The sequence below is a fragment of the Kogia breviceps genome, chromosome 12 (genome assembly GCF_026419965.1).
Source record: "Kogia breviceps isolate mKogBre1 chromosome 12, mKogBre1 haplotype 1, whole genome shotgun sequence".
Lineage (NCBI taxonomy): Eukaryota > Metazoa > Chordata > Mammalia > Artiodactyla > Physeteridae > Kogia > Kogia breviceps.
The window spans coordinates 74,981,789-75,002,185 of NC_081321.1; the positions used below are offsets into that span (position 1 = coordinate 74,981,789).

Sequence of the window (20,397 nt, forward strand, 5' to 3'; positions counted from 1 at the left end):
GAAAATTGCACAGCATTTCTTAATAGGCAAAGTTGACTTGACTGTTTGTGACAAGTAAATATTGAGTAATAGTAGTTGTACTAGGGCATATAGCAAAGCAATCACTAACAAAGTTGTGAATGGAACCAAGTTTATCTCACTTTCACACTCTGCTTAATAGACTCACTGGCCTTACATATGTAAATCTATTTTACCATCTCATTACAGAGACTCTATTAAATTTGAAATGAGAAGGCTTTTTTCTTAGTTTGGGCCTTTGTATTCCACAGTCACCAAAGACCTATAACTAAGGGAGAAATTAGGAACATTCTTCCTGGTAATGCTATTATCTAATGAATCACATCTGATTTTGTTGGCTAGATAGTCTCAGAAGAAAGTTTTATACTGTATCCAGAGTTCAATAATTGCTGATTCAGTACATCTTTATGTAACAGGAAAATAAGAAAACTCTGCAGTAAGCATGTTGAACAAGGTTTAAATTAAAAGCAGTTCTACAGCTGGCAGCAGACTGTCCTGCGTTTTTACAAAATTCTTCAAAATATTTAAAAGTAATTTCTACCTTTACTTATTATAAAGGCAGTTACAGTCTTCTGACTGATATGAATAAGAATTATTTTCAGCTCACATAATTAACAGGATAACAAATTTACTTATATATTATATTCAGCCAGCGCTGGGTGTGTGTGAAATAAAAAAACCCACCCTTATCTCCCTAGTGTATGACCTCAACTTTGGAGAAGATAATAGAAATGGCTTATGTAAGAGATTAGTTCCTGATGTTTACAGACTTAAAATCCACAGAATGTGCTCTTTGTTCAAAAGCAGAAATGGGAGCTTGGTCATGTAGTCAATGCCTTATTTACATATCATGTTTTTAAATATGTCCTCAAGTATAAATTCTATTAGTAGCTTCCAACTTCCATCTCTTTCTGGAAGTTGGAAGCTGCTAATAGAATTGTGACAGCAGTTTCTTTCTCATCCTCCCTTACTCCTATTTATGCCAAGTGGCAATCTGACTTTATAAGGAAAAGGCTAATCAAAAAAGCCTGCAGCTTTTTCAATTTTCAAAAAGAGAGCACTATGTTTGAGGTTTTATAAGCCATGTTAAATGTCCTCAGTTCTCCAGTGGCTTTGATAAATTACTTTAAAGAAATTTTGTTATAATGAAACAAATCCCCAGGATATACATTTCTTTCATTGCCTCATCTCCTTATTTTTCTCATGATTGCCCTGGGACTCTTTGAGAACATCTGGGAGAGTTCTGATTACAAAATCTGAACTGTTTTGAGCACAGAGCAGTTTGTAATTCTGATTTTCTTTGTTTGTAATGCTGAATCTTGCTGTGTTCTCATCCCTTCTTCAGTCTTTTCAGATAGATACCAGGTTCCAAAATCTCTTTTAAATGGGTTAAGTAAACTTAAGTTCCATGGAGTTAGGATTTCTCATCACTTGAGGGAAATCTGATATAACAGGTTTCATGACATCTCAGTTGATATCATGTAGGGTGAAGCAATTTAATATAGAGGGACAAGGGTTATACTACAGGGATCTTGGGTTACAAAGCCAAATTTCTTAGTTTCAGTAAGATAGCACCAGGTACAGTTCCTATAGGAACTGGTTCATACACTCATTAGGACCTTTTACTCAAAGTGTCAAATTGAAATTCATTGAAGTTAGAGACTGGATTATGCTTCATTCCTGTGTGAATCCCCAATACCTAACACAGAGACCTGCACACAATATTCACCAACCGTTTCTTGAATTGAATTTAAATACAATTGATAAATAGGTAAGAAGATAGATTAACTGATAAATAATCATGTTTTAGATCATGGGTCCCATTACCATTTTAAAGATATTTAGTAAAATTTAAAGCACCAAAAGTTAAATTGATAAGCATAATTTTTAAGAATCTGTTTTTGTCTGTTATATGTGATATTAAGATAAAATTACCATTATCAGCTTGATATATTGCAGCCCTTGTACTGAATGGTATAGTAATCATCATAACTATCACTTATTTGGTTTTCCATGTTCCTAGGATTTTACAGCGTTTTTTTTTTTTTTTTTGCAGTACACGGGCTTCTCACCGTTGTGGACTCTCCCGTTGCGGAGCACAGGCTCCAGACGCGCAGGCCCAGCGGCCGTGGCTCACGGGCCCAGCCGCTCCGCGGCACGTGGGATCTTCCCGGACCAGGGAACGAACCCGTGTCCCCTGCATCGGCAGGCGGACTCTCAACCACTGCGCCACCAGAAAAGCCCTACAGCTATTATTTAATAACCTCAAAATAAGGTATGAGTTAAGGTATTGTTATTTAATTATGTAAAAAAATACAAAAATGAAAATTTTAAATAACTCTCCCAAAACTCTATGGCTGAGATTTGAATTCAGATATACTTGACTCTAAAACCTGAATTCTTAACCGTTTTTGATGGAATCAGCACTGGATTAAGAATGAGACCAAATTTTATACTAAGCTTTGGTAATAGCTCTGTGTCATCTTGGGCAAGTGATTTAAAATTCTTTGACCTCTTTCTCATTTTGAAAATAAAAGTGGAACAGTTAATGTATAAAGTCACTTTTAGTTTTAAATGTAATTATGCAATGATCATGCATAGTTGTTAACTTCAGTCACTGTTACTTCTTTTCTACCAAGAACAGCAGAGTTGTGACCAGGGCAATGGGGCAACAGCCATTCCTGTGCACTCTAACTTGTGATTATATAGGAAATAAGTAACTTATGAATTAAGTCACTTCTGACTATAGAGGAAAATAAAATCAATTTAAGGCAAGAAGGAACCTAAGAATGCATCTAGTTAAATGCCCTGATTTTACAAATAGGGAAATTTTTAAACTTAAGAATTTATGATTTGCCTAAGTTACATAATTACTTTGTCAGAGACTGGACTACATCCAAAATCTTAGTATATATTCTTTCTATTATAGTATGATGTTGATTTCATTCATGAGGATCTTAAAATTCAGAGGTAAGAATCAAAGCGCAAATGGCGTTACACAAAATCATAAAAAAACACTGAGAAATCTGCATCTAAAACAAATCAGTTCATCTGTGCATTCAGTCAAAAAACGTTCATCAACAACCTCTGTCTCAAGACTGCTTACATAAGGCCTGATATCTGATAACAAAGAGCTTCCTGCTCAGGGGAGGAAGTAGAGAAGTAAATAGACTGTTAAAAAGATTGTAGTAAATTCTATGATGGAAGAAAGAACAAGCTACTCCAAAATAGCACTTCTTACTCAGATTGGGTGGGTTAAGGCACTGATCTCCAGGTATTTTTCTCATTTATCCTCTAAAAAGATTTTTAAACTCATGTACTCTCTTGCCTATTTTAAGTTGATATTTAAAATTTTATCAGCAATGTACATAGTTCCAAAGGATTTCATTTATAGCATATCATAAATATTGATTTTTAAAAATAAAACTGTGTCTCTCTTTTAAGTGTATCATATCCAATGAAATTTAAACTGCAAAGCAGTATGTCACTCACCACCATCCATTAAAGTATACATGAACAAGCTCTTCTTTGGCCGCCAGAAACTTTCCATCATTCCTTTTAATCTGAACTCATATTTCCATTTCAATTCTTCTATTGAAGTTTTTCAAGTGTAATAGACTTACAGTTAAAAATATTTTCTTCATTGTTCTAATATTTCTACAACAAAAATATAGATTATAAAAATTGTAAATATAATTCTAATGTACAATGTTATATATAACAAAATTTGTTATAATTATGTAATATAATTAAATTTAAATGAAATAATTTATATTAATAATATAAATGAATTATATAAATTTTAGCTTATATATATGTTTCACTTTCCTGGAATCTTAGGGCTCTAGCTGCTAAAATATTTTGTCTAGAGTCATCACTGTAATGTTTATTACTGACAACTGATAAAACAACAGAAACCTGTGACTAATTTAATGAGATGGATAAGACATTTTCAATTAGTATTTCATGTTTTTGCCATGGAATATTAATTAATGCTTGAATAAAGCATGTTACAATACAATATTAGTATTTGTCTTTATGATTGACAGCAATTACGTTCATAATTATGCCTTTGACAGAATTTATATAGTTTATATCAACTGAGGGGGAAGGAACTTGATCCTAATTGAATTAAACTGATTTTTAAGGTTCAGGACAAATTTAGGTATGGATACTTTTTGTCATAATGCACTATGTGAAAATTAATACCAAGGAAAGAAACCAAGATACTGGACCCGTAGAGTAATTTGCAGCTAGTAATTATGCAGCTTGCAAAAGTGTATTAATAATTATTGTTAATTGTTTATTAATTGTTGATTTTATTTGTAGAATCCACAATATTCTACAAATAATAGGAATGAATAATGAACAAATACATATGTGATTGCAAGGAATCTTGGAAATATGAAAAATTGTCTAAATTTTAAAAGGATATAATAAGTGAATGTTTAACTTTATAAGAAGTCACCACATATTTATTTTTCCAAGGGATTGTATCATTTTGCATTCCTACTGAAAGTGCATAGAAGTGTCAGTTGTTTCAAATCTTTGCCAGCACTTGGTATCACTAGCTTTTTAAATTAGCCACTCATAGGTGCATAGTGTTTTATATCATTGTGGTTTAATCTGATTTCCCTGAAAACTTATGATGTTGAGCATACTTTCATGGTTTATTTTTTATTCATATGTCTTGTTTGGCTGTATATCTGTTTAATTATTTTGCCTTAAAAAAATCTTATTATTGTGTTGTAAGAGTTCCTCATATATTTTGGACCAAAGTCTTTTTCTTTTCTTTTTTTAATCAGAAGTGAGTTTTGCTAAATTTTCTCTTTTCATTTTCTTAATAGTATCTTTTAAAATGCAAAATATTTAAAATTTTTATGCAGTCAAATTTATCATCTTTTAGCAGTCCACCCTTAGATGTTTACCCAAGTTTAGAAAATATATGTCCCTACAATGACTTGTACTTGTTTTATTCATAATAGCCCCAAATTGGAAACAACTCATATGTCTATCGAATAGTAAATGGATAAAAAAATATTGCATATCCATACAGTGGCATACTAACTAGCAATAAAAATAAATGAACTACTGAGATACACATAACATAAATGAAAATCAAATTTATTATGCTAAATGAAAAATGCCAGAAATGACTATATGCTATATGATTCTATTTATGTGAAATCCTACAAAAGACAAAACTCTTTAACAGAAAGCAAATCATTGTTCCTAGGGTTCTGGGGGGAGGGGAAGGGGGTTGACTACAAAAGGGCACAAGGGAACTTTTTGAACTGATGCAAATGTTCAGTATCATGACTGTGGAGCTTGTTAAACAAATGTATATATCTGTCAAAAGATTGAATTGTATACTTAAAATTGGTGAATTTTATTACTTATAAATTACAAATCAGTTTTAAGATTTACTAAACATCTAACATGTGTCAGGCTCTGGGCTAAACGTTGTCCAGAGTATAAAGGTAAATAAGATGAAATTCTAATCTTCAAAAGGACATCTCGTAAGAGATGGAGGAAACATCAAAAAGATTCTAACACAATGTATAATGTGATGTATGTAGCAAGAGAGATGTAAAATGCTATGAAAACACTTAAGAGGAAGATATTATAGAATAAACATATTTTATATATATGAGGGACCTTGGAGATCATCTAGCCTAGTTGTTCTCAAACTTTGGCAGGAATTAGAATTACCTAAAATCTGTGTTAAAACACAGATTGCTTGGTCTCATCTTCAGAATTCTTGATTTATTAAAGCTCAGGTGTGCACTGAGATTTGCATTTCTAACAAGTTCCCAGGTGATGCTGATGCTGCTGGTCCAGGGACCACACTCTGAGGATCACTGATCTAGTTCACATATTCTCAATTTACAGATGAGAAAACTGAGTCCAAGAGATGTGAAAACTAGCCAAAATGTGTAGAGCTCATTAGTGACAGAACTGGGGTGAAGATCCAAGTCCCCTGGTTACAGTTGAGTTTTCCTTTTCTTAATGCATGCTTCTTTGGAGCAAGATGTGAAAGGAGGAGAAAGATTTCTAAAGATTAATAACTAGGGCTTCCCACACCTAAGGAGCAGGGGCCCAGGTAAAAGGGTACAGCAAGTACAGTATTTCAGTTTGGCTAAAGGGTCAAGTGCATTGGCTAGTGCAGGAAATGTGACAGAATTGTTCGCTTAAGCAGTTATGTATTGAGTGGCCTGAGGGAGAAAGCCAACTGACAGCTAGGATGCTATAAAATCTAGTTGAGAGGTAAAAAAAAGCCACAGTTAACATTAAGGGAATAACAATGAAGTAACAAATTGTCTATTTATGGTTCAGAAGGTAATTAGTTATCTCTTTTTGAACTAGAAAGGATCCCTAATAATAAATTCAGAGTAACAAGCGGAAATTCAGTTACAGAATTTCTGTAAATTCAATACAATACAATACAATTCTGAAATTCAGTACACAGAAGACCTTGGGTGTAAAGGAAAAAAATATCATAGTCAACTGAATTTTAAATATCAAGATTAACTCTCTAATGTTGCATGAGAAATATACTCTGAATGTTTCAGATTTATGAGTTAGAATGATCAATAATTTGAAAAGCAACATTAATTTCCTAAGCCAGGTCTAAATTTTTTTTTTACTAATAACTCAAAATAAATAGAAACCATATTCATGTCTTCTGGCTCCTGCCATCCATTTTAATAAACTAAACTAAAATAAAATAAATGGAAAAGATAAGGAAATTTAATAAATTCTAAGTTTAGAGAACAAAATATATTTTGTTTAAGGGGTTGAAAGTTTTAAACTTTAGAGTCAGTTTTTAGTGAATATATTCTTCAAGATTATGCTTTGTACAAAACTACATGAAGGGTTTTATTTGAAGGGAAATTAAAGGAGGATTTAGCTCATGAATTTAATTTCCTAAATCTGACTTTTATTTTATTTATTTATTTATTTATTTATTTATTTATTTTACCCACAGAAAGTCAGCACAAAATTTCACAATTAGACTCATCTGGCATTATTTTCTACAGGAAGACTAAAAACTAAAGGATTTGTTGTGTAGCTAAAAAACTATGTATTTATTGGGGTTTCAATTCATGCCTGTGGGGTGGTACCTTAATATTTTATCCAGTATTTTGAGAGAGATCAAGAAGCCAGGGGAAATCATGAGGTTGGAATAAGTATCTCTGATGTTCCTTGAATTAGTGGATTCTTTTCAACTCTTCTGAAAAATCAGAAAAATTAGTACCATTTCCACTTGCTCCAAGGATTAGACTGTGCAATTAGTCATTTGTCCCAATGCTGTGTCAGGACAGCTGCTTCTACACAGTCTGGTATGTGATGCAATTCATACTATGTGAGTCCCATGGTCACTCCTGCACCCACTTTGCTGTGAAATGGGTCCCTTAGTTGAACGCTATTGTATGTGAGAGTCCCTGTTTGTAGATCTGCAGTATATAAGCTGCTGAATAGGCATGCTGTTTGAGGCTCTGCAGAGAGAAAGAGCAAACCAATATCTCCAATATGTATACATCCCTGTGAAGATAAACACTGGCCCTTCTAGAATGAAGGGGGGTCCAAAGTAGATGACTTGCCATCAGTGGTCAGTTGCTTTCCTCGAGGAACGGTGCCATACTAAGATTTCAGCAATGGTTTCTGTGTCTGCCGGGTTGGACATTCAGAGATGTCTGTAGTCTTACTAAATGGAAGCCCATTGGGCCAATGCATGGTTTCCATCTCTGCCACTATGGCTACTCTGTCCATGTGCCCATTGTATCACTTCTGGGATAGCTGAATACAAAGGCTGGCTGAATCATTTTATCTACTCAGTTTTCAGCGCCTCTCCAGGGTGAATGTTTTTCTCGTGGATATCATTAATACTATGCAATAACAAAAATCTTCACACCAGTCCCATTTCCTTATGTTCATTCACATGTCTCCACTGCAGACATCCATGTCTCTGATCCTCCACTCCTCTTCCTTCCAGTATGCCTGTAATGCTGCCCCTGTTCATTAGTGTTTTGTACCCATGCATCATGCTGATACTTCCATAAACCAAACTTAGGCTTTTTCCTTCTCTTTGATCTGGATGTGCAAAATCCTCATGTGGCCACGGGAAAATGAAAACTGAAGGAAGGTCACAGGAGCAACTCTGGTGGGTGATATGGGGATCTGGGCCATGCATCTTATTCAGGCCCTTGATCTTCCTCAAACTCAATTACATTTTCTTCTTATGATGGACTGTCCCGGGAGCTTCTGACATTATGCTTGGCCGGTCTGATGGAACACAGCTTAGAATGAGCAGTTGCAGAGACATGGTTATTTGGTACCTGGAGGAAATTATTCTCCATCTTCCAGGGCTCAGTAACTTATAAGAAGCTGTTTCTCAAAAGGAGTATAATTCTCCTCTGCTGGTAGCATGGCCATGGTCCAGAACCCAAGGGGCCTGTGTTAGGATTCTCCCTCCGGGGCTTGTCGTTAACGCCACACTGCACCTTTTTAACCACTTACTCATCAAACACAACGGGGATGGATCATTTGGCCCAACTGGCAGGGCTGTTTGCAGCCTAAATTTTCTGCAGAGCCCTTTACTGCTTTTGGCTCTACTCAGAGCTGGCAACCCTTTGTGTCACCTGGTATATCAGCCAGAGAAGTAGACTTACTTGTAAAATCTGTTGCCTCTAGAATCCAACAACCGCTCCAAGCATGATACTTCCTTCGCTGTAATAAGGGGCCAAGATTCAGGAGTTTATCTTTTACTTTGTAGGGGTTATATCAGCATAATCCTACCATAGGCCCTTTTAAAATTCACTGAAGTGTCATGTCCTTGAATCTTCATAAGGATTATCTTACTGCCTCTGAAGTGCATGTGTCTTACCAAAGCCTCCAGAATCTTAATAAACTCTTTCTCATTCTGATTGAACTGTAAAATGTCATCAATGTGATGAATCAATGTGATGTTCTGTGGGGTACTTTTCTCACATGGTCTTATGTCTCTTTGGACTACATCATGACAGAGGTTACTAGAGTTAGCATATTTCTGGGGCAAAAATGTAAATAAATATTATTATTTATCTCCCATGAAAGTGTACAGGGTATGTTGTTTTTTTATGAATTGGATACAAAAGAATGTAGTTGCCAAATAATTAGCCACATACCATACACCTGAGACTTTATTAGTCGTCTCATGCAAGCATACCATGTTTAGCACAGCAGCTCTGATTGGGGCTTTGTGTAGACTACATTCTCCAAGATCTGTCCAGTTTGCACAGGGACCAGAGTAGCATGCTAAATGAATATATGACAAGAACCATCACCACTGCATCCTTGAAGGTCATAGCACTTATTCCCCAGGCTTGAGGCCCAAAGTGGGATCACCCCAGTTGCCAAGTATGGCAATCCCCATTATGCATTCAATGACCAGGAAAATGAACTCAGTGGTCCTATTGAAAGCTAGATTATATCAAGACCCTACATTTATTATCTGGCCTATAGGTCACCCTTTTGATGAGAGAGGTCACAATGATGATTCGTTTCCAGGTATCATATCCACTCATACCAAATGTCCAATGGTCTTTGAAATATCTGAATAGTATATTTACTCTAATGTATAGACACCTGAGTAAATGTTTATAGTTCCCTTTTCAGATAAATAAGAAATGGAAAGCATACATAACAAACAGCTAATAACTATCCTGCTATAAATGGAATCATAACTCATGTTATTCATGCTAGTTACCTTAGTGATTCATTCATGCATACTAAAAACACTAAGGGCCTATTTTGGGACTCTGTACTAGATGCTTGAGTTCATATAAAAAAGAGTTCAGATACAAGGCTAGGACATTCTGAAATCTGTCAAACTTTTCATTTGACAGAGCATATGAATTTAAGAAACAGTTTTTAAAGACAGTTGTTGGTAATTTAAAGGGATATAAGCATATTTTATTTATGATATTAATGATATTTAATGATGATATTTATGCTATTCCTTTAAGGAGTTCTAAGCTCCTACTTATGTAATTACTTTATTATTCATTTTTGAAAATGGCTCTAGACCCTTTAAAAAGATTGAGAGAAAAACATTTAAGTTAAAGCATTAAAATAATGTAGATATTGACTTGTAGTTATCACACACCACACTGCACAACTACAGGAAGCACCATTCACAGGGACTATGATGTGGTTGATACCTCCTATGATGTGCAGCACACAGCCAAAACAATTGCATGTAAAGGCCCTATAATTCTGTTACCTACAATCATGGCGTAGGCAGAGTTTATCATGAAGGAATTAGTAGGAATGTTTTGTCTCATTCTCACATTTGATAGCCTTGAATTTAACATTTGGATAAATCCAAATGAGGTTACATACCCCATTATTATAATGTTTATGCACTATAAAGTTTTAATTTGGTAAATGTAAATATTTTAAATGTACAATGAATTTTTAAAACATTGCTATTTTGTTCTTTAGCAAACAGCATTAAAAAGCAATTGAGCAAGCCACAATAAACAAACAAAAACAGAGTGGTCCAGGATTCAGTAAATGCCAGCAAGGTACAGAGATTATTACCATTACCATTTCCATCTATCTTAAAAAAAAAGTGAATTGCACAAGACCATATGTTGAATCCCAAATGTAGCTTCTTTAATGTTAGTTGATGTTGAGCTTCATCTTTGCAAGATGAGGAAAGAAAACAAAAGAATTGTCTATCATGGCAAGGCAGGTGCTAGCACTTTGTATCCTTGGGAAGATAACCTCTGTTTCATTACCATTCATTGCACTCAGTCCTAGGGATATATCTCCATTCTCTTACAATTTAGACTTGGGGAGAAAGACCAAAAATTTGATAATTATTTCTATGTACCCTGTACATAATATACTATGTGTTGTATACTCTGTGTAATAAATGGTAATTGTGTGCAGCTACATAGGTCTCACACACACGAAATGAGCCTGCATTGGGGGGATTTTTCTCTGGAGACAGACTGAGGATGAGCATTACTGAACCTATAGTAGTAAGCATTTTATTGACTCCCTGGCATCCATTCCATCCCATCCCATCCCTATTATATACGATTCATTTGGTTAAGGTGGAATTGACCCCCACCCTCAAATCCAAGCGGCTCCTAATTGATATGAACCAATCAGGGTAATCTTATCCCCTTCACCTCAGTAACACATGCAGTAAACCCAGGTTTAAGCCAAACAGTCTGAAGCCTAGATTCTAGATCAAAGTGATCTGTTCAGATTGGTCCAATCTTATTGAAGTTCAGAACTATTATTTGACTGGAAAATTTCTCTTGGTGGTATGATATGCAGAAATGAGGTTGAAACGTCTGTATACCATTTCTCTACAGCGAAGGAAGCCAGACTGAGGACATAGCTCTCAGATACCTGCATGTATAACTCCTTCAAGTCTTTGTTTTTAAGCCACTAAAAGTCCATCATGGCTCCTAAGCATTAGGAGAGAAGTAGATTGGACTATGACAGGCTTTAAAGTAGCATTTCAAAATTCCAGAAAAAAATGAAAAAGGAGATTACTGAATGAGCAATGTAGGCACAAGCCATGCAGATGTAACAGTAGAAGAAAAAAATGCTGTAAGAACAAAACAGGAAGGGCGAAACGGTAACCTGGCTGTTCTCAAGCCTGAATGTTCCCCTTTGGCCCAAATGTCAATTGTCAGCTGCAAATAGGAATTTTGAAGAGGAAATACTAAAAGTTTGAGGCAGTTTGGAAGAGGAGAGAGGAAAAAGTAAAAAGAATACAATTAAGAAAGAAAATGACAAACAAGAGACTACTGAGTTCTTTAATTATACTTCTGAGATGGAAAATGACATAAGAAATATAGAAAAATTTATAATGAATATGGCAAGAACACTTGCTCTACTCCACTTTGATACACCTCCTCTTACATTTCTCCAGTAGCTATTTCAAATCTGTACCACCTCCAAAAGCCCCATCCAGTCCCTGAATGGCTCAATCTATTAATTTAAATTATTCTCCTACCACAAAAATGTGAGACCATCAGGGACCAAATGACTCAGCATTCTACCATTCTAATGACAATAGCATCTCCATCCACAAGAATCTTTTTTTCCTTCTCTCAAGTCTCCAAAAAGAAGGTTCCACATATCTATGTTGAGGCTAAAAAACTCCATTTGTACTCTTTATCTCATCTCTAAATCTTGGTTTATCTGTTTTCCCTTCAAACTCTTATTTTCTACAGAATCCTTCCTTTCAGCTCAGATATATGCTTAATCTCTGTCTTTGAGAAATTTCTCCAATACAGTATGTTGCTTTCTAGCTAGGTTTTCAAAAAAATAAAATAACATAAAAGTTTACACTTGCTTCTTCCACTCATACAATATTATGGAAGCCACACTGACAGATAATAAATGATTTTAATATCAAATCCAAAGAACTTGGTCTCAATATGACATTTTATTATTTAATTATTCCTTCCTTGTAGAAACTCTATGCCCTTTGTTCTCTGACATTTTCTTTTGGTTCTCTTCCTACATATATGATTCATTTGCTGGAAATATTTTTCCCTGCTATTTAAATTTCTATGTTTCTGACTATATATCTCTTCTCAATCTCTATCTTCTTCCCTAGGGAACCTAATTCCCAAACCTACATGCTGGTACCTTCCAACTTTATATCTCTACTTAGGCTTCTCTGCAAAGTGTCTGACCATATAAACTATTGCCTACTAGGTATGTGCATGAAAATATCTCACTAGAAGTTATGTTTTCTCCACTCATCACTGAGCTCTTGTTTCTGATTTCCTGGCTTGGTTAGAGACAGATAGTCTCCCAAGCAAGAAATATGGGAATCAAGTCAACAGCTACCCTTCATTAGTCACTAAGCTTTTAACCATCTTGTGTGTACTACTACAATAGCTTCCTATTAAATTAGCCTACTTACTTCCAATCTCATCCTCTTCCATCCTTTCCTCCAGAGGCTGCCAAGAGGGATATCTCTAATAAAAGTAAAATATAAGTCTGATCATGTCATTTTCTTGTTCAAAATTCCCTCAAAATCTTCCCATCACCTGCAGCATTAAAGCTAAATTATTGCTAAATGTCTTCAGTAGGCGTATAAGAACCTGCATGTTTTGCTTCCTATATACTTGTCCAGCCACATCTAGCTTGTTAATTAACTGCTTAAAATTCTCTACTTAATGCTGCTTCAAGTTCTTGAACTTTTGTGCATGCTATTCCTCTGCTCTGACTGGTCATCTCTTTCTCTTTTCAACTCTGAAATGTTCCTATGTATCTTTCGAAACCTAGCTAAACATCATCTACTCAAAAAAATGTGACCTCTGTCCCCAGACAAATATCCATCCCCCCCACCACTATATTATCATTGCAAATATCTTAAACCTACTTCTTGTACTTTTCACAAAATACTGCAATTTTTGTTCACCATCTCTCTCTCCTGTTCATAATCTCTTGAAGTAGAGGCTTTGTCTTACTTATATAGTTTCTATTCCCACAGTCTGATTCCTATTTTATCTCAATAAAGGCTGGTTCAACTAAATTAAATATCAATACATACAAGATTTTTAAAGAGAATATATGTTATATGAATGCACTCAACTTAGTAAAGCAATGACAGAAGCTGTTAGTAATGGGTCATTTAGGAGCCTTGATTATTATGTCTTATTTGTGGCCTACAGAATATTTTATGTAAGCTTCCAAAGAAGCTTTTATATAAGTTTCAGATGATGGGAGAACATGGACTTATTTTGGAGACCGTATGATTACAAAAGGATTAGGACTTCTTCCACACAGCAGATCAAGAATAAAGACTTCTGTTCCTCATTTTCAGTAATGCAACAGTGGATGAAGGCACAGCTGGGTCCTGGTAAAAGGATATCAGTATATATCAATGGTTTCAGGAAAAGTAGCAGATGGATTAAGAGTTTTAGCTGGAAAATGAGTGAAGGAAAGGGAGCTGTTGTAAGGGCGAGATGATGCATATAGCCTAAGCACCAAGTATTGTTTTAATCAACTGACCTGAGCAATTGTGGTGGAAAAAGACATTCTACAGATGTGGCTGAAGATGTATACATACAATAAGTTAAGCATGGGCCATTTTATTTTACACAATAAAAGCATTGGATTTGGGAGTGAATTTTAACTAAATCTTATACGTAGAGGCACTGAAAGTAAACAAATCATTGATGAGGCAAAAAGAAATTAAGGATTTTCTTTCAGAGTTGAGAAAGTGAAGATTTGGGCATTTCAATAAATATAAATTGTGACAGCACTGAAAGTAAACAAATCATATACAGGAAGGCAAAAAAGATTAAGGGTTTTCTCTCAGAGATGAGAAAATGAAGATTTGCAGATTACAATAAATATAAATTGTGAAATGTTGAATTAAAAATGACACCTGTAATCAAGTTCATTTTTGACATTTGGCCTCTAAAACCTTTTTCTCTTTTAGGTCACTTCTCTACCTGGTGAGTCTTGGTAGGGGCAGAGATGGCCTCCAGGAGAAGTGAAAACTCATTTTCTCAGACACAAATCTCCCCAGATTCTAACACTTCAACTCAAAGATATTTAATGCAAAGAAACAGGACTAATGAGAAATCCATGCCGGCAAGAGTAGGGCAGCAAATAAAGATGCATCAAGTTCCAAAGCAGCCAATGGTTGTGATTCTGTCATCCTGCTCAAGTTGTAGCATTCATGGTTTCCACAGTACAACAGCTGTGCTGGTGCGCAGTGGTGGTTGCATAGAGGTCTGTATGGAACCAATTTTCTGACATCACTTTAGAGATTGTTTCTGATAGTGTAGTCTCTAAGCACAAGTTCTAAATATTCTTTTAAAAATTCCTTTTCTCTTTACAGTGGCCTGGGTTGGTTTATGATATCTAAAATGAAGAAGCTTGACTGGTCATCTACCTTTCTAACAAATCCAGAACTGTAATCTCATATTGAACATTTACTGCATGCACAGGGAACTACATTATGTCCTGGAGTGAGCAGGTGGGGAAGAGGTGAATACTGAAATGTAAGACCCAGGTCGGCTCTCAGGGGCAAGCAGCATAAAACAACCATAAACTGGGGCAGGATGATGTAAGTCCTATGCTGAAGTACAGGCTGTTCAGTACAGAAGAAGTAACAATCATTTCTGACTGATGGAATCATGGGGGGCTTCATAGATGAGATAGGTTTTTAATTAAGTCTAGAAGAATGAGTGAGATCTTTGATAGGGAAATGCCTGGAGTGAAGAAGTAGGGATTCGTACTGAGGGATGCTAGGCTTAAGGAACATTATAATCAAAAGCAAAGAAGAGGAAGTAGAAAATATAATGGATCAAGATGTAGGCTATTGTTTCATTCAACTGCAATCAAGTAAAGAGGAACATGGTCCACTTACAAGATGGTCTAATTATTTTTAGAAACAAGAGAGTTCCCAGGCACACACATGGGAGGACCTGAGGATCTCCCACAAGCCTGAGGTCTGAGGGTCACATTTCCAGGCATCTGGGAAGTGTAAACAGTTCAGTGCCCTGTAGACCCAAATTACTCTAGTAGCATCAGGTATACTAAGCCTACCTCAACCTGGTGCTTGTCTCGTGCTATACAGAATTGCACAAATCATGGGTCAAACAATAATTTTCAATTTTTTTGGAGTAGAAATAATTTCTTCAAAATAAATACTATTCAGAAGTCTAATATTTAAAAGATATAAAGCGAATCTTCTCTGGCAGATGGAAACAAGGAGGATGTCACAGCCTTGCTCTCTGCCCTTTTCCCCCTCCTCACCATATCATACTCTTTGACACTTCACCTTGGAACTTCTAAGAATTTGGAGAATTAAAGTTTCTAAACCACCAGGTTATGCAGAAATGGAATTCTATAGAAAAAGTCAGAGACTGCCTTAGGAGGAGATGTGATGGAGGGAATCACACTGACATCTGTTTGATTTCTAAATGGGCTATATCAAAGTCTCTTTGAATCACCTAATCTATATTGTGATATAGAGAGGAGAGAATGAACAAATAAGCTACATATGTAAAGAGTTTATGAGAGCTCACTAAAATTATGAGAAAAAGAGAGAAAATACATGTTATAATTTGGGAGATAAAGACATTATTAGATACAAAATGATAATAATAATAATAAAGACCAAGATACAACTGTGGAAAATTTGTTGTCAATGGCTATAGAAGAATTAAAAGCATGGGCATAAATATGTATTTATTGCTTTTTAATAAAATCATCTGTGATAATTATAACTGAAGTTATACTTTTTAATGCTAAAAATGTATAAAATAATATAATGAGTGAATCTTTTATTTCTTTGGGTTCAAGACACTATGAAGAATACACTAAGCTGTCAACGTGAGGATTCTAGTGCCAGACCACCCAGGAGCTAATTAGACTCAATAACGGGTGTCTTCTGTTTGCATGGTTGTGTGTCTGTATTCCCAGAGAAAGAAGTTTTCAGAATGTGTTATATTAAACTATACACATATGCCCTGAAGCATGTAGTGAGTTCAAGCATGTTTATTCTCTCTTCCATGCCAAACCAGGCAGGGAGAGATGTTTCTAAATCTCCTTTAAAGCAACAAATCAAAGTGCTTTCCTGGCAAGGATTCTTTGGGGAATGGTGATCTAGGGTGCCAGATTACCACCTAGGAGTAACACAAAACTAGTTACAGATTAACCCACTTTTTTCCTTTGCAGTAAGTCTCAGTTGTGCTTCTCTTCAATTATAGAAGAAGTAAGAAGACTAAAATAAAAGAGTAAAAAAGAAAGTGAACTAAGGTGTCACTGAGGATAGATAGGAGAAATTAGTTACTGCACAATGTTAGGAATAATTTCCATTTATTAAAAATAGGTATGGGTATGTGTATATTTATATAAAGCTCACACCATGTTGTCAAGCAATGTTTTAGGTACAGTTGAGGTCCCTACCTTCTAGAAGGGTAAGATAGTCAATGAACAGGGAAACAAAAAGGTAAACTTGGAATGCAATAAGTGGTATAGAGAAAATACACTGGGTGATGTAATAATAATAAGGAAAGGGTTTTATTTCTTTAGGTGTTTTAATTAATTTATTATCTTCATTATAAAGAGTGTTGCCAAGGGAAGGCCTTTCTGAAAAGATGCTGCTAGAGCAGAGTGCTGAGTGAAGTGAAGTTGGGTGTCATGTGAAAGTTCTAGGGAATGAATAGTTCAGGCAGAGGATCATCATATGTAAATCTCTGAGCACGAAATGGATTGGTATTTTTGAGGGAAGAGTATGAAGTGCAATGAGTAAGGTAGAAAATGGTGTGAGGAGGGTAGAGAGCTAAGCAGAGTTCAGAACATGCACAGCATTTTAGGTCATGATAAAGAGTTGAATTTAACTCCAAGAAAATGTGGAAGACACTTTAGGGTTTTAGTAGGAAAAAGTGACCTAGACTGGTTGGTTTTACAAAAGAACACTTTGTTTGCTGCGGGGAGAATGAAACATGCTAGTGGAATGTATGGGAGAAAGGAGATTAACTAGAGGCTACTGGAAGAAGGTATATTCCAGAAGCACTTTGGAGGTGAGATTGGTGGACTTTCAGACCATTTAAATGTGGCAAATGGGGTGGGGGCTTCTAAAGGGAAAGGGAAGGCTCTAGAACAACCACAATTTTGACTTAAACAACTGTATGCATTTGCCTTCCATTTACTGAAATGGGGATGGGTATAGAGGAGAATCAGGTCTGTGGAAGAAACCAAGAGTTCTCTGTTGAGTCTGAGATGTTTCTGAAACATCTAAGTCAAAATGCTAAGTATACAGATAGACATACCAGCAGGGCTCCCTCGTACAGTACTTGTGCAACTAATGCATTACACAAAGGCACTCAGTGGCATATCCCCAGAAGTGGCACTTTTTAAAAACTCTACACCATGACCCAGGATACACTAGATGTGTCACTGGTCACTGCTATGATGTGGGTCCAGATTCTAAGCCTCAATACCCAAAATGTCTTCCAAATCTAAAATTCATTTATAGTATGCAGGACTTATAAACATTAGCATTTTCCTCCCTTTAAGCATTCAAATCTATAACATGCCGTATATTTCCATTATGTCCAATTGGAGATATTTTATTACTTAGCCTTTACCTTAGGTGGCCTGCCTGTTCTTATTTTCAAATGATTAATCCTAGGGGTTATATTGCAGAAGACTGTTCTTTATTTGACCTGAAGCATTCCTTCACTCCTAAAAGACAGACAGGATGTGGCCTAATAGGAAAGGGTTCACGAAGCTCCAGCTGCAGTACAGCTGGCATCCATTCTCCGCCTATTGCTGCCAACAAGGCTGGGAGATGGTTGCTCTCCTGGGCATGTCAGACTCTGCAGCTGGGAAGGTGCATTTCTCTGGGAATAGCCTCTAGTTGGGGCCCCAAAGTGGGTGGTATGTTTATCTTTCCCCTTGAAAAACAAAAGGTCAACTAGGAACACATGTTTCTATGACAACAATAAATTCAAAGGAGATGCTAAGTCCCAGCAAGTGTGGACATGGGGGAATAAGGAGAGAGAAGTTGGCCTAATTCCGGAGGATAGGTCTTGATAGTCCCTTGAGTTTCTTTTTATTTCAACTTAATATCCTTCTGAATTTATACAGGATGAAAGGCTTTGGTGAAGAAAATATGTGAAGAAATGAATAATGCCCCAAAGAATGTAGCCTGCTCACCACTTAAGAGGGAGGTCTTAATTTGGTAAAACAAACTAGTGATCTTACATCGGTAAGGGATGCTATTGATTCTCAAATGGGTATCTTACTTGTCAGTATTAGAAATGACTTAATTTAGTTTGCCTTCTGCCTTTATTGAAAAAACACATTTGTAAATGTGTGATTTTTATTTTGTCCTTTGTGTTTTCAGTGATCCAACATATTTTATCCTGCCATGATTTTGCTGCTTTTCAGTGCATGGGCACCAATACATGAAATGTGGAACACTTCATCAACATTGCATAGTAAGATAAGAGGAGAAAAACAAAAACAATGGGAAAATCAAATGGAAGGAAAATTCTATTCAGAATTCTTAATATTTAAAAGGAACAGAGAGAGTAGAAATGGTAATCATGTAGAAAAATAACACCTCCAGAAGAGCATTATGTGTCATTTCTTTCAATGTATGTATAAAAATGGAAAGAAATACTCCACAGAGTATTACAAAATGTTCTCTCCAATTATCTTAGGAATAGAAAAAAAGAGGCACAAATAGAATTTATTTATTTAAAAAATCACAAAGCTAATGCATACTTCTTGTGAATTCTTCAAAAAAGTCACAGGAATACTGAGAAAAGGTAAAATTCTTTTCACTGCTGTCTCTTCATTCCCACTGTAAAAAAGCAACCTCGGTTAGAAGTCTGTTGTGTAGTCTTCCAGAGCTGTTCCAATTGCACTTTAGGGGACTTGGAGAGGAGGCAGCTTGAGGAAGTGGAAAAGCACCAAGATGGAAAAGTCACTTCCCAGGTCTGCCTCTCTGTGGCTTTTGGAGGATCAATTAACTTCCTTGGGACTCTGTGATTCCTTAGGTGCAAAATGAAGTGGCTCCTGGGAAGATGGAGTGCAATTTACCACCAGCTACGGTGTACTGGAAGTCTGTAAAGATATTTTGGCAATTTTGTCAAAATGACTAGGAGAGATGCCTCATGTTTGTTTCCCTGAGAACAGGGATGCCAAGCATTTCCAAACACAATAAAGAATTTTCTTAGTCTGAAGCTCAGTAGTAGCCTCTACGCCAGGAAAAAAACTAGAATATTTCAGAAGTCTCTTCCGACTGACAAGGCCTGACATAGAACAGTTATTGGTGATATTGACCAATACCAACACTTATTGGCTTACCAAGTGAATCTCCTACCTAGAAACAAAATTTTTGTACATATCATAAATGTTATATTTACATTAAAATGTCTTCTTTGTTTGCTAAGTCAATATGAAAGGTCATTTATCAGTCTAGATTTATTCTTTATTTTGGTGATCTCTCAGCTTTCATTTTGCTCTTATTTACATTATTAAGATACTCTGCTATCTGGAAGCACTTGTTTTGATTATTCTTTTCCTTCCTTTTTTCTTTTGGTATTATGTGCATCTCATTCGTTTTTTTTTCATTTTTCATAGAAGTTTGCCTCTTTTTTTTTTTTTTTTTTCCTGGTACGCGGGCCTCTCACTGTTGTGGCCTCTCCCGTTGCGGAGCACAGGCTCCAGACGCGCAGGCTCAGCGGCCATGGCTCACGGGCCCAGCCGCTCCGCGGCATGCGGGATCTTCCCGGATTGGGACACGAACCTGTGTCCCCTGCATTGGCAGGTGGGCTCTCAACCACTGCGCCACAGGGGAAGCCCGAAGTTTGCCTCTTTTAT

The 20,397-nt window shown here is 36.0% G+C and overlaps 1 long non-coding RNA gene across 7 annotated transcripts in view; it reads left to right on the plus strand.

Moving 5' to 3' along the window:
• LOC136792280 (uncharacterized) overlaps nucleotides 1–20,397 on the plus strand; it is a 520,212-nt gene that overhangs the window by 493,591 nt on the left and 6,224 nt on the right. For 6 of the 7 annotated variants that reach the window (XR_010835849.1, XR_010835856.1, XR_010835850.1 and 3 more), the window contains 2 exons: nucleotides 2,075–2,293; nucleotides 18,655–18,775. This is a non-coding gene — a long non-coding RNA (uncharacterized lncRNA). Of the gene's footprint in view, nucleotides 1–2,074; nucleotides 2,294–14,488; nucleotides 14,785–14,893; nucleotides 16,050–18,654; nucleotides 18,776–20,397 lie in introns of those variants that run through there. The other variant, XR_010835852.1, reaches the window with a different exon arrangement.